This window comes from Theobroma cacao, chromosome 8 (genome assembly GCF_053813885.1).
Source record: "Theobroma cacao isolate CCN51 chromosome 8, ASM5381388v1, whole genome shotgun sequence".
Taxonomy (NCBI): domain Eukaryota; kingdom Viridiplantae; phylum Streptophyta; class Magnoliopsida; order Malvales; family Malvaceae; genus Theobroma; species Theobroma cacao.
In genome coordinates this window covers 29628673-29639472 of record NC_142646.1, presented here as the reverse complement: position 1 = coordinate 29639472, position 10800 = coordinate 29628673, and the positions used below count along the sequence as shown (strand labels likewise).

General features: G+C 31.9%; 1 long non-coding RNA gene across 1 annotated transcript; it reads right to left on the bottom strand.

Moving 5' to 3' along the window:
- Positions 1-4443: 4443 nt before the first annotated feature.
- LOC108663070 (uncharacterized) lies at positions 4444-10293 on the bottom strand. The gene is made up of 2 exons (XR_001928990.2): positions 9826-10293; positions 4444-4728 (listed from the first exon to the last, which is right to left on the bottom strand). It is a non-coding gene; the product is annotated as an uncharacterized LOC108663070 (long non-coding RNA).
- Positions 10294-10800: the final 507 nt, after the last annotated feature.

The following is a 10800-nucleotide window of genomic DNA, read 5'->3' as shown; positions in this document are numbered from 1 at the left end:
TGGTGGGGGTTTTCGTGGACTGCCTATGAGAGGGGCACGGTAACTTAATTATATACTTACCTCCGGGGGGAGATGTTGGGTGAAGTATCTCCTGAGGTATGATTTGAGTGCGCCTCACGTTCGGGCCACCACGTGAGAGTGAGACTCAGCCAACGCCAAGGAACGGCTGTGTGTCAGATGTGAAAACATGTTTATGGGTATGGGTCATTGAACAGCCTTGACGGTCTCAGTGGGATACCTTGACGAAGGTACCCGCGAGAATGATTCTGGCAGGGGCCAAGTTTAAGAAACTCATAAGCTAGGGAAATTTTGATGAAAAGAAATTGTTTGGTATAGATTGAAACGAAATTTGTGTTATGAACATTATTGAGATATAACGTTTTTATATTATCTCCATCTACTCGGCTTTAGATGTTTTTGATGGTAATTGTTTACTCACTGAGATTATGTAATCATAATCTCACCCCTCTTCCTATCCATTTTTCAGGCTCAGGACAGTTTGTTGATAGTTGATTAAGACGAGAATTAATTTCGGAGTTGCATCATAGGAAGTAAGGGTTCGTAGCTCTACACCTTCTTGGTTAGTTGGGGGCCCACGTGTCACTGTAAACGAAATTTCATACTTTAATTATCTTTATTACTATATGAATAAATTTAATTTACTCTTACGCTACAAAAGTTATTTTAGGAAGATTTTGAAAATATTGTGTTTTAAGAAAATAGAATATTTTATTTAATGTTTTTATTATATTCAAATAGCTATAATTTTACTTTAAACGAATGTTTTAGACTTCAAAATTTAATTTAAATCATGAAATATGTGTTTCCACTTACATATTACATTTTTTTCGAATTTCGAAATTTAAAAAAAAATGACGAAAATGCCCCTGTGAGCTAGAAAATAATATTTTATTATTTTGAGTTGGAAACAACTTATGTTTTCTTGAAATGCGAGATTTAATAACTGTCGCTCATCGGGGAGATACGGAAGTTGATGCTAAGTCTTACGGGGTTTCGATCGGCATTCGGGGTAATGATTGCTTATCGGAACGTCGCGGCGGTTGTCACGAGCTCGATGGGAGTTCCGGGTCGTGACACATGTTTCTTGTTCCCTACTATCCAATTTTTGAGGCGTATGGAATCCTATCCATGAGACTTCTCTCTTTTGGGTCTGAAGACACATGTTTTTTGAAATATGTATGCCATACAACATAAGGAAAAACCCTTCTTGTTCCCTACTAAACCACTTTAGCACCTTATTTATGTAGGCGTATTAGGAGAGTCCAAGCAATCTTTTAGATATATCTTTATAAATCTTTATTCCAAATATGTAGGTCACTTTTCCCAAATCCTTTATGGTGAACATCTTCAATAACCAATTTCAATTGATTGCAACATAGCTATGTTGTTTCCCATGAGTGATATGTCATTGACATATAACACTAAGAAGATGATTGCACTCCCACTACTTTTCTTGTATACACAAGGATCATCTCCGTTGTTGATGAAATCTATTTTTTTAATTGTTTCATCAAAATGAATGTTCCAACTCCGAGATGCTTACTTAAGTTTGTAGATGAACTTTTGAAAGCTTTCATACCTTGTTAACATTTCCTTTGGATATTAAACCATCATGTTGTTTCATATACACTTTCTTCTACAAAATTACATTAAGGAATGCCATTTTCACATCCATCTTCCATATCTTATTGTCATGGTATGTCACAACACTAAGCAATAACCAAATAGATTTAAGCATAGCTATTAGTAAAGAGGTTTCTTCAAAGTCAATTCCTTGTCTTTGTTAAAAACCTTTGGCCACTAACTTAGCCTTGTATGCCTATACATTGCCATCAATGTTGGTTTTACTCTTATAAACCCACTCAAACCCTAGCAGCTTTATACCTTTAGGTGGATCGACCAAAGTCCATACTTGGTTCATATCCATGGTATCCATTTTGGATTTCACACCTCTTGCTTTTTTCTAAAATCAGTGTTTGACATCACTTCCTTTTATTTTTTAGGCTCATTATCAATGAGCAATGCATTTATTTTACGAGAAATCTACATCTCTTTGGAATCTAAAGTGTTCTACTAGATTGTCGATGTTCTTTTGTATTTTGAGCTTTTGGCTGTGCTTCTCATATACTAGCCACCGACTCGAGTTCTATTGAAATGTTAGTTTGTGGGTCTTGAACTAGTTGAAGAATTATATTTCTCCCATTACTTCTTTCTAGTAGAATCTCTTTCTTTAAATAGTAACATCTCCTGAGATAAACACCTTTTGACAATAGCATTGTAAAATTAATAGCCAAATGATTTTTTGGGATATCCTACAAACTTACATTTATTTAATCATGCACCAAGATTGAAAGATTGTGCACGCTTCGCATAAATTATGCATCCCACAATCTTCAAGTAAGACAAATCTAGCCTTTTACCTTTTCATATCTCATATAAAGTTTTGTGTATTGATTTGATTGGAACTTTATAAGATTATAAACAGTTTCAAGTTCACATCCCCAAAATGAAGTAGGAACATCTACCTTAATCATCATGGATCAAACCATGTCCAACATGGTTTGATTTTTCTTTTCTAAAATGTAGTTATGTTGTAGAGTTCTAGGAGGTGTCTATTGAGATAGAATTTCATTTCTTTTACATAGTCTATAAAATTTTTTGCTAAGATATTCTCCACCTTAATCTGATCTAAATGTAAAAAAATTCTTCCCACATTGCAAAAGCTCCAGCAAAGCCAACAAGATGAAATATCTAAATTACAAGAATCTAATTCAAACTTCACATGTGAGATCTACATCGAAACTGTTAGTGTAGACAACAAGTTCAAGAACAGAAGCATGTGCGAGCATGATTTCTGCTCTGACTACATAGCCAAATATATTGAAGCGAAGGTGCTAGAATACAATATAACCAATATCAACTGCCCCGCGCTCAGCTACGATTTTTCATTGGACTTGATTTCTTACAGGCTTGTCATCTTAAACCATCTTTTCGACAAATGGTATGATCTTCTTTACAGTGAAACTGTTTTAGAGTACTACTCTGACAGGTTCGTTTACTACCCATATTGAGATTGCTCGGCTTTAATCTTGAATGAGGGCAACGAAAACGTAGACAAGTCTACCTGTTCGAATTGTAAGAAGAAGTTTTGTTTTCAATGCAAGAGCCCATGGGATGCTGGTTATGGATGTAGGGAGAAATGAATGTATAGAGAAAAGAACGATATTCTAGCTAGGCAGTTGATAAAAAAAAAAATGACGTCGATTAAGTGCCCAAAGTGTAGAAATACTGCGGAGCGAAAGGCTGGTTGTTTGTTTATAGATTCCAGAGGTTGGCGTACTGGTTTGTTTTTAGCAGGGTGGATTTGTTTTGTGGATAGCACTTTGTGCAAATGTTTGGCACTGTAAGGCATTTGTATTGGTTTCATATTGATTGCTTATTTCACGGATTATGTCCTTAAGTGGATTTCATGTGGAGCTGGTATTACAGGTGGGTTGTGATATTGCAAGTTTCTTGCATAATGGAGCTGATTTGTTCTTGTCTTCGGAACCATCTGATGGGTTTTTATTACTGGTTTTGTGCCAAAACTAGGTAGTGTAAGCTTTGGATTTTGGTTTATATTTGTGCCCATATGCCAAGTTCCTACTATGAGTTAGTGCTTTGTTGAGTTTGTGATCAGTTAGTAGGAGAAGCAAATTGAGAATAATTGGGATCTTTATTGAATACTGTTGGAGTTTATGCTGCAACGTGCTGCTTAAAAGTAAGGTCACGTCGAGTCTGCTATTGTGTCATGTTATTTGATCGAGACTATGACCGAATATGGGACAAAAAGAATTGTGAATAGTTAGGCTCTCATATTAATGCTAGTTTTTTTGGTCAATTGTTTTAATGAGCTATTGTAATACAAGGATCTAATGCTCTGGATGTACGTTTTTGAATGGCTTTTGTAACTCTTTATGGTCCCCTCAAGTTGTCATAGTTTTGAGGGATGTATAGGCTATTGCCTTTGTGATGGTAGTGACGGAAAATGTTTTTGCCTTTTAGCAAGGGTTCAAGGTGTAGAGGTACTGCATTTTTTTGTAAGTAGCACCCTCAACAATTGTACAGCACCTGCCGTTTTAGATGAGTTATTGTCATTAGAAGTCTTTTACCACTTTTGTGATGGTCTAAAAACATGCTAGCAGATCTTTCACCTTTTCTTGTAAAAGGTGGTTTGGTTATCTTAGCAAGTAGACAAAATTCACAAGTTCTATATGGTTTATAATCACAATGATCTAAGTATCCTACTTTATTTAACTTTGTGACTCTTTTCTAATTGATATGGCTAAGTCTACAATGCCAAAAGTAAAATTGAGTTGGACCATCGAACTTCGTTTTCTTGAAATTTATATTGAGCATTAATCTTTCTAGCACTAGAGTGTATAATCCCAATGCAAAAATTCCATTACCTTAGAAAATGTTATCCAAATAAAGGAGTAATTATGTCAATTTATTCTAAATTCAAAATCATAATTTACCGCAAAATATGATACTTAAATAATGCTTCTTTAAAGAACTAAAACATAATAACACTCTTTGAGTTCCAAAACTAAACTGCTAGGTCAAGGTAAATAAAAGGTCTCTACAACTAAAGCATCAATTCTTGCAACATTTTCCGTTCATTGGTGGACTTCTCCTTTATCTATCCCTTTGTTGTTTTTCTGATTCCTACAAGTTGTTACACAAGTGAGAAGCACATTCTGTATCAAATAACCAAAATGTTGAAACAGTAGTAGATAGGTTTAGCTCAATCATAAACATACTTGTAGGTGAAATTTCAATTTGCTTTCTCTTTTAGGCTTGCCAATAAACCTTACAATTCCATCTCTACTATCCTTATTTGCCATAATGATGGCAATGGGTCATGGACTTTTTCCAATTCCTTATTGAAAATACCGTATTATTATCTTTTAATCATATTGTCAAACATCTTGGAGATAGGAGGAACATAAATCATGAGTTGATACCATTCTCCATTCACAATTTTCTAAATTATTGGTTAAACTTATTCTTACTCAATGTACAATAATATCTCCTTATAGTTCATTAGTGCATATAGTTCGGCAATGTAGAACTCATCTTCCTTTGGATATCGATGTTTCTCAAATTAACCTAAAAGTCAACCAAGATAGGTGAAAATTGACAGACGACCAACTACATCAACTTGTCCACCGTTGTTATTCCATGGGACCCAGTTCATTTTTGTTGGGAATGTAGGTTCAAAGTACATCGAACAAAACGATGATATTTCATCGATGATATATGCTTCACAAATGATCCTTCCACAGGTGCACAATTTTTTTATCTTTTCTTTTAGATGATGTAAAAACCTAAAAATCAACGTTCATTTTCATGTTCTAATTGTCGAATTAAAGCAAAAAATTTAATTACATGTGTGGCTTGCAATACCTCTTGAATGGATACATCCATTGATAATGGACCAGTTGATAACTCTATGATATAGAGTTATTTGAGCTTAATTTTGATAATAAATTAGCGTAGTTCTTATAGTAATGCATAGAAATTAGTAGATTTTATTTAATTATTTTAAATTAGTTATTTTAGGTGAGCCAATCTAATTATGGTTAATTTTATGCTTAATTTGGTGTTAATGTGGATAAGATATGTTATTATTGATTTATTTGTACTTTTGTAGGTGTTTGAAAGAAGAATTTTAGTAAAAGAAAGAGAGCAATTTTAAGGTGCAAACTTCTAATGCATATGTTTTGGTATTTTGGCTATAACTTTCTTTAAAGAGCTCTAAATGAATCGATTCTTAAACCATTGGAAAGATAGAAAAAAAGCTACAACTTTCATGTTTGCCACTTTTCCTAGTTCGGCTTGCAAAATAGTCAAAAATCTTGTCGAAGTTGATATATTGCAACAGTTTTAGAGCAATTATGATTTCTGTTAATTAATTAGGCAAGGCTGTGACTCACATAGTCTAATGAGGAAATCCTTGTTCGAATTGAATTCTTTCTTCACCCAACTTAGCCTAACTTCAAAGCCTATAAAAATAACCTTTTGGAGGACTTAAAGAGAGCGGAAGAAACACTAGATTGATAGTTGAGAATCAAGCCACAAAGTCATTGAAGCTGAGAACATTTTCAAGGATTTGAAGAAGACTTGGAAGATCAAGATTATAATGCTTGAGTTTTATCTTTTTTATTATTCTTTTATTTTCTTAGTTTGTTTTTATTGTTTAAATTTTATTCAATGATAATGTGTGACTTGATAGGGAACTAAATTTTTTATCTAAGATTTTGATTGAACTCATTATGTAGTCTGAATTATTTATCTCTCTTTTGATTATGTTTGATAGATTTAAGTTGTTTATTTTATTCTGTTCTTAATGCTTCTAATTGCCTGATCACCAATTAGATTGAATTGAAAACTTAGGTTAAACCTTGATGAAAGAAATTTAGGTAGACCTTGAATAGAATAGCGTATGATCAAATACACTTAGTTGATTAGGTGGTTTGATTTACATATAGCGTAGACATACACCTATAAGCCATACGTAACCAAAATTAGAGCACAAACTTAATAAATCTGTCTTTAATATAATTTGCATAGACATATAGTAAATTAATTGGGAGAGGTATTTTTATGAGAAACTCGATAGAGACTTGTAAATAAATTAGGACTCTAGATTAGCAACTTAATCCATTAAACTGAGTTAAGATAGAGGGACAATAATCAAATGAAGTATAGAGGGATATTATAATCTTAGGTCTAGTAGTTGATTGAAATTTTAGTTTAATAGTTTTAATTTTTTCTTTGAATAATTTTAAAATTTGGTTGTTTGAATAAAATTAGGGTGTGCTAATTTTAGTAGTTAATAGTAGGAATTAAAATAATTTTCTGTGGGAACGATACTCTATTTCATCATTATATTACTTGTTAACGATACATGCACTTGCGTGAGAAATCAACAACACCGGTCCTCCAACCGTAGCTTCATATAGCAAGTGGATCGAAAAATGCTCTATTGAGTCGAAAAAACCGAAGGGAAAATTTTTTTGTAATTTACAAATGGTTTCCATAATTTTTCCTTCTTGTGCAATGGTATGAGCAACACGCGGTTTGGTTACACATAAATCACAAAAGAGATATGAGATCTCAACGATTACACTCCAAATAATGTAACGAACTATATCACACAAGGCAATTAAGAGCAAATGTTATAAGAAAACGTGACAATCATGACTTTTCATCCCATAAAAGTTACATTTCTGCTTGTTCACACACTGTGCTATGTTAGAGGCAAAACCATCTAGTAGTCGTAACTATTTCACCCAAGCACACACAGCTTTTCATTGCTCCTTAGTCAAGCTGTATAAGGCTTTCGGTTTAAAAAGTTTACCATTATTTGCAATTAAGTGCAATTCCAATGGATTGTTTACTCTGTCCTCATTAACTACTTCGTTCTACTCATTAGACTTATCAAATGGGCTTGGCCCATTGGGTTGGCCCATTTTTTATTGAAAATGAGGTGGGTTGGGCTTAAAAATTTAGGCCCATATTTGAACCGAGCCTAAATGGGCTAGCCCATCCAATCAGTGGGCTAGGTGGGTTGGGGCAGGCCAGAAGAAAAAAATAAATTAATAATTTTATATATTTAACTATATAAAATTAATAATTTAGTTACCAATGGTATTGCTTATTTTATATATTTCAATGTCTTTAATCTTTACTTGTCAAATTAATATTTTAGTTTAGATTAAAACTTATTATCCCTTTTTCTTTTAGGCAATGAATATTAGATGATAAATTAATAACGATTCAGACCTTGAGACATCATTGCTGTCTAAATTAGATTTAAATATTTTGCTTGAGGATGAGGATTGAGGAGGATATAAATGAGCTTTAAAGTTTTTATTATTTTGTTATACACTTATGTTTATGGGATGGTAGTTTGTGTTAAAGATTGAAACTTTATTTATGTAATTTATTTGCTTATTTATATTTGGTGTAATTTATTTGTTTGTAATATGGTTTTATTATTCAATTTATAGATTAAATCATAGAACAATTTTATTGATAGAAAGTTTGTTAGGTAGAATTATAAAAATAATTTTTTGTTTGAAAAAAAAGAAATGGGTTGGCACAATCGGGCCCATGGACTAGCAAGGGGTGGGCTGAGCTAGAGTTTTGATGGCTCATGTAAAAATTGGGCTAACCTAGCCCAACACGTATTTTCTTAGCCCATAAGGGTTTGGGTCGAGTTAGCCCATATTGACATCTCTACTACTCACAATCAAAATGTCCCGATGATTGGCTAGCATGGAATGATTGACCATGTGTATCTCATATTGTGTACACATTGATAAACCCTTTACGAAATAGGTGTTCCTTAACCTTTTTAGCAACCAAGAGCTTACTATTCATACATCGAGAGCAAGGACATCTGATCTTATTCTCAGTCACATATCTTGGTTGATTGAACACAAATGAAATAAATTCATTTATGTCATTCACAAATTCTGTCATTAGAAATCCCTTTGAATCTACTCAAGAATACATCCAACTCCTATTTCATTCTATTCTAAGAAAACTATTATAACAGACGTATGATGTTGTTCATTAATAGATATTAACACCAACATCAATAGAAAATAAAAACTAACTTAAATGCTAGAATTAATTAATTACTTAATTACTAAAACATTTTTTTCATAATTAATTTTAAATTTTTCTAAATTTCCTAATACATTTGGAATTGATTAATTACTAATGCATGATTCTTCATAATTAAGTAAATTATGTAATTAATTCCCTAAGCCCTTTAATTAATTTAAATTATATAATATTGCTCATTTAATTAATTGCTTAAATACTTATAACACATTACATACCTTATTAATTAAGTAAATTATTTAATTAAATCATTAATACCTTGTTTTATTTAAATATTTTTAAATTAAATAACATTACTAATTTAGTTAATTGCCTGATTACAAAAACATTTTTTCATTTCCTTAGTTAAATTATTTAATTATTTCAGTAAAAACCTTAATTAATTCAAATAAGTTTTAATTTTCATAAATTAACTAATTTACTTAATTTATTAATTACTTACACTTGTAATACATTACATTACTTAATTAACTTAATTATTTAATTTCGTTATCAACACCTTAATTAATTTAAATATTTTTTAAATTAAATTAAATGATATTACTAATTTAGTTAATTGCTTACTTGCTAAAAGAATTTTCCATTTGATTAGTTAAATTATCTCAAATAGAAATCCAACACCAAATATAGATTACTAAAACATTTTTCCATTTGATTAGTTACTAATTTGCTTAATTCCACCTGATTACTGAAAATTATATCCATTTTGCTTAATTACCAAAGTTTACTTAATTACTATATTTGCTTAATTAGTAAAAATTAGTTACTAATTTTTATTTAACAACTAAACCAAACTCTATCAGCAACTAAACACCTTAGCTCTAACAAATAAACAGCAAAATGCCAACAACAACACATTACCACGTAATTACCAAAACATTACAGCAACACAATTTTTTCATTTCATTACACCAACAACCACAGCCAACATTTTTTTTAACAAGCAAATTTTGATTCAAATGCAACAAATCATACAGCCAACAGCTCATAAGAAACAATAGCAACAAATCCAGTTGAATCAAATAATAATGCCCTAGCTAAACCCCAAATCAAACTACCAACAACCTTAAATATTCAAACAATCCAAACCACAAAATTGGCAAAGCTAAATGTTAGAAATCTAACCTTCAATAGCCTTAAACCCAACCGAAGAAGGACAACGAGAATGAAAGGTGCTGGAAAGGAACTTCAATGGAGGGGGCAGGTCGATCAGGAGAAGGAGAATGGAGGGGAGCAAACAGAACTAAAGAATGGGCTAGACTTGCATATGGCTAGGTAGATCGCCAGCATGGGTTGATTGTCGATGGAGGTAGCGATGAGGTTGAGCATGGGGCCAACAGTAGATGGGATGGAGAGACAGAGAAGAAGGGAGAATGGGAAAAATGAGGGGGAAAAGGCTGTGTTGGGGATTTTAATTAGGATAACCAACGGAATCGCCGACGAGATCTTTTGTCAATAATTAAAAAATAATTACTGATGGAATGTTCTGTTGATTCTATCGATAAAATGACCAAATTTTTCATTGGTCTTACCGGCCAAGCTTCCGTCAGCGATACTAATAAAAAATTAGTTAGTAAAATGGCCAGTGAATTTCTTCTGTGAAAACATTACCAACGGAGAGTTTCCAGCGGTAAAATGTGCACCATCTTACTGTTCATGCACACTATTGTTTTGCCAAAGAAATCCATCGACATATTCCATCGGTAATTTGTCAATACTTCTCACAATCTTGTTTCGTCAGTGATCCATCGGTAATTGTTGAGGGATCATTATCGACGAATATGATTCTGTTGGTAAAAGTGTGTTTTTTTTAATGAGATAACAATGTAGCATTTAGTTTACAAGAATTTTGTTAGGAATGTAATATCAATTTTCAAAATTATCTCTATTTATGAAAATGCAAGTTTAATGTACTTGTATTTTTTTATTATTAATTTTTATATAATATAATCTTTTAAAGATATTTTTAATGTCATATTTTTATTTTCATTTCTTATTATAATCTTATATATTTTATTTTCATTGCTTAATATAATTTCCTATATTATATATTTTATTTTAATTTTTTTTCCTTTAAAAGACAATATAAATTTTATTAAC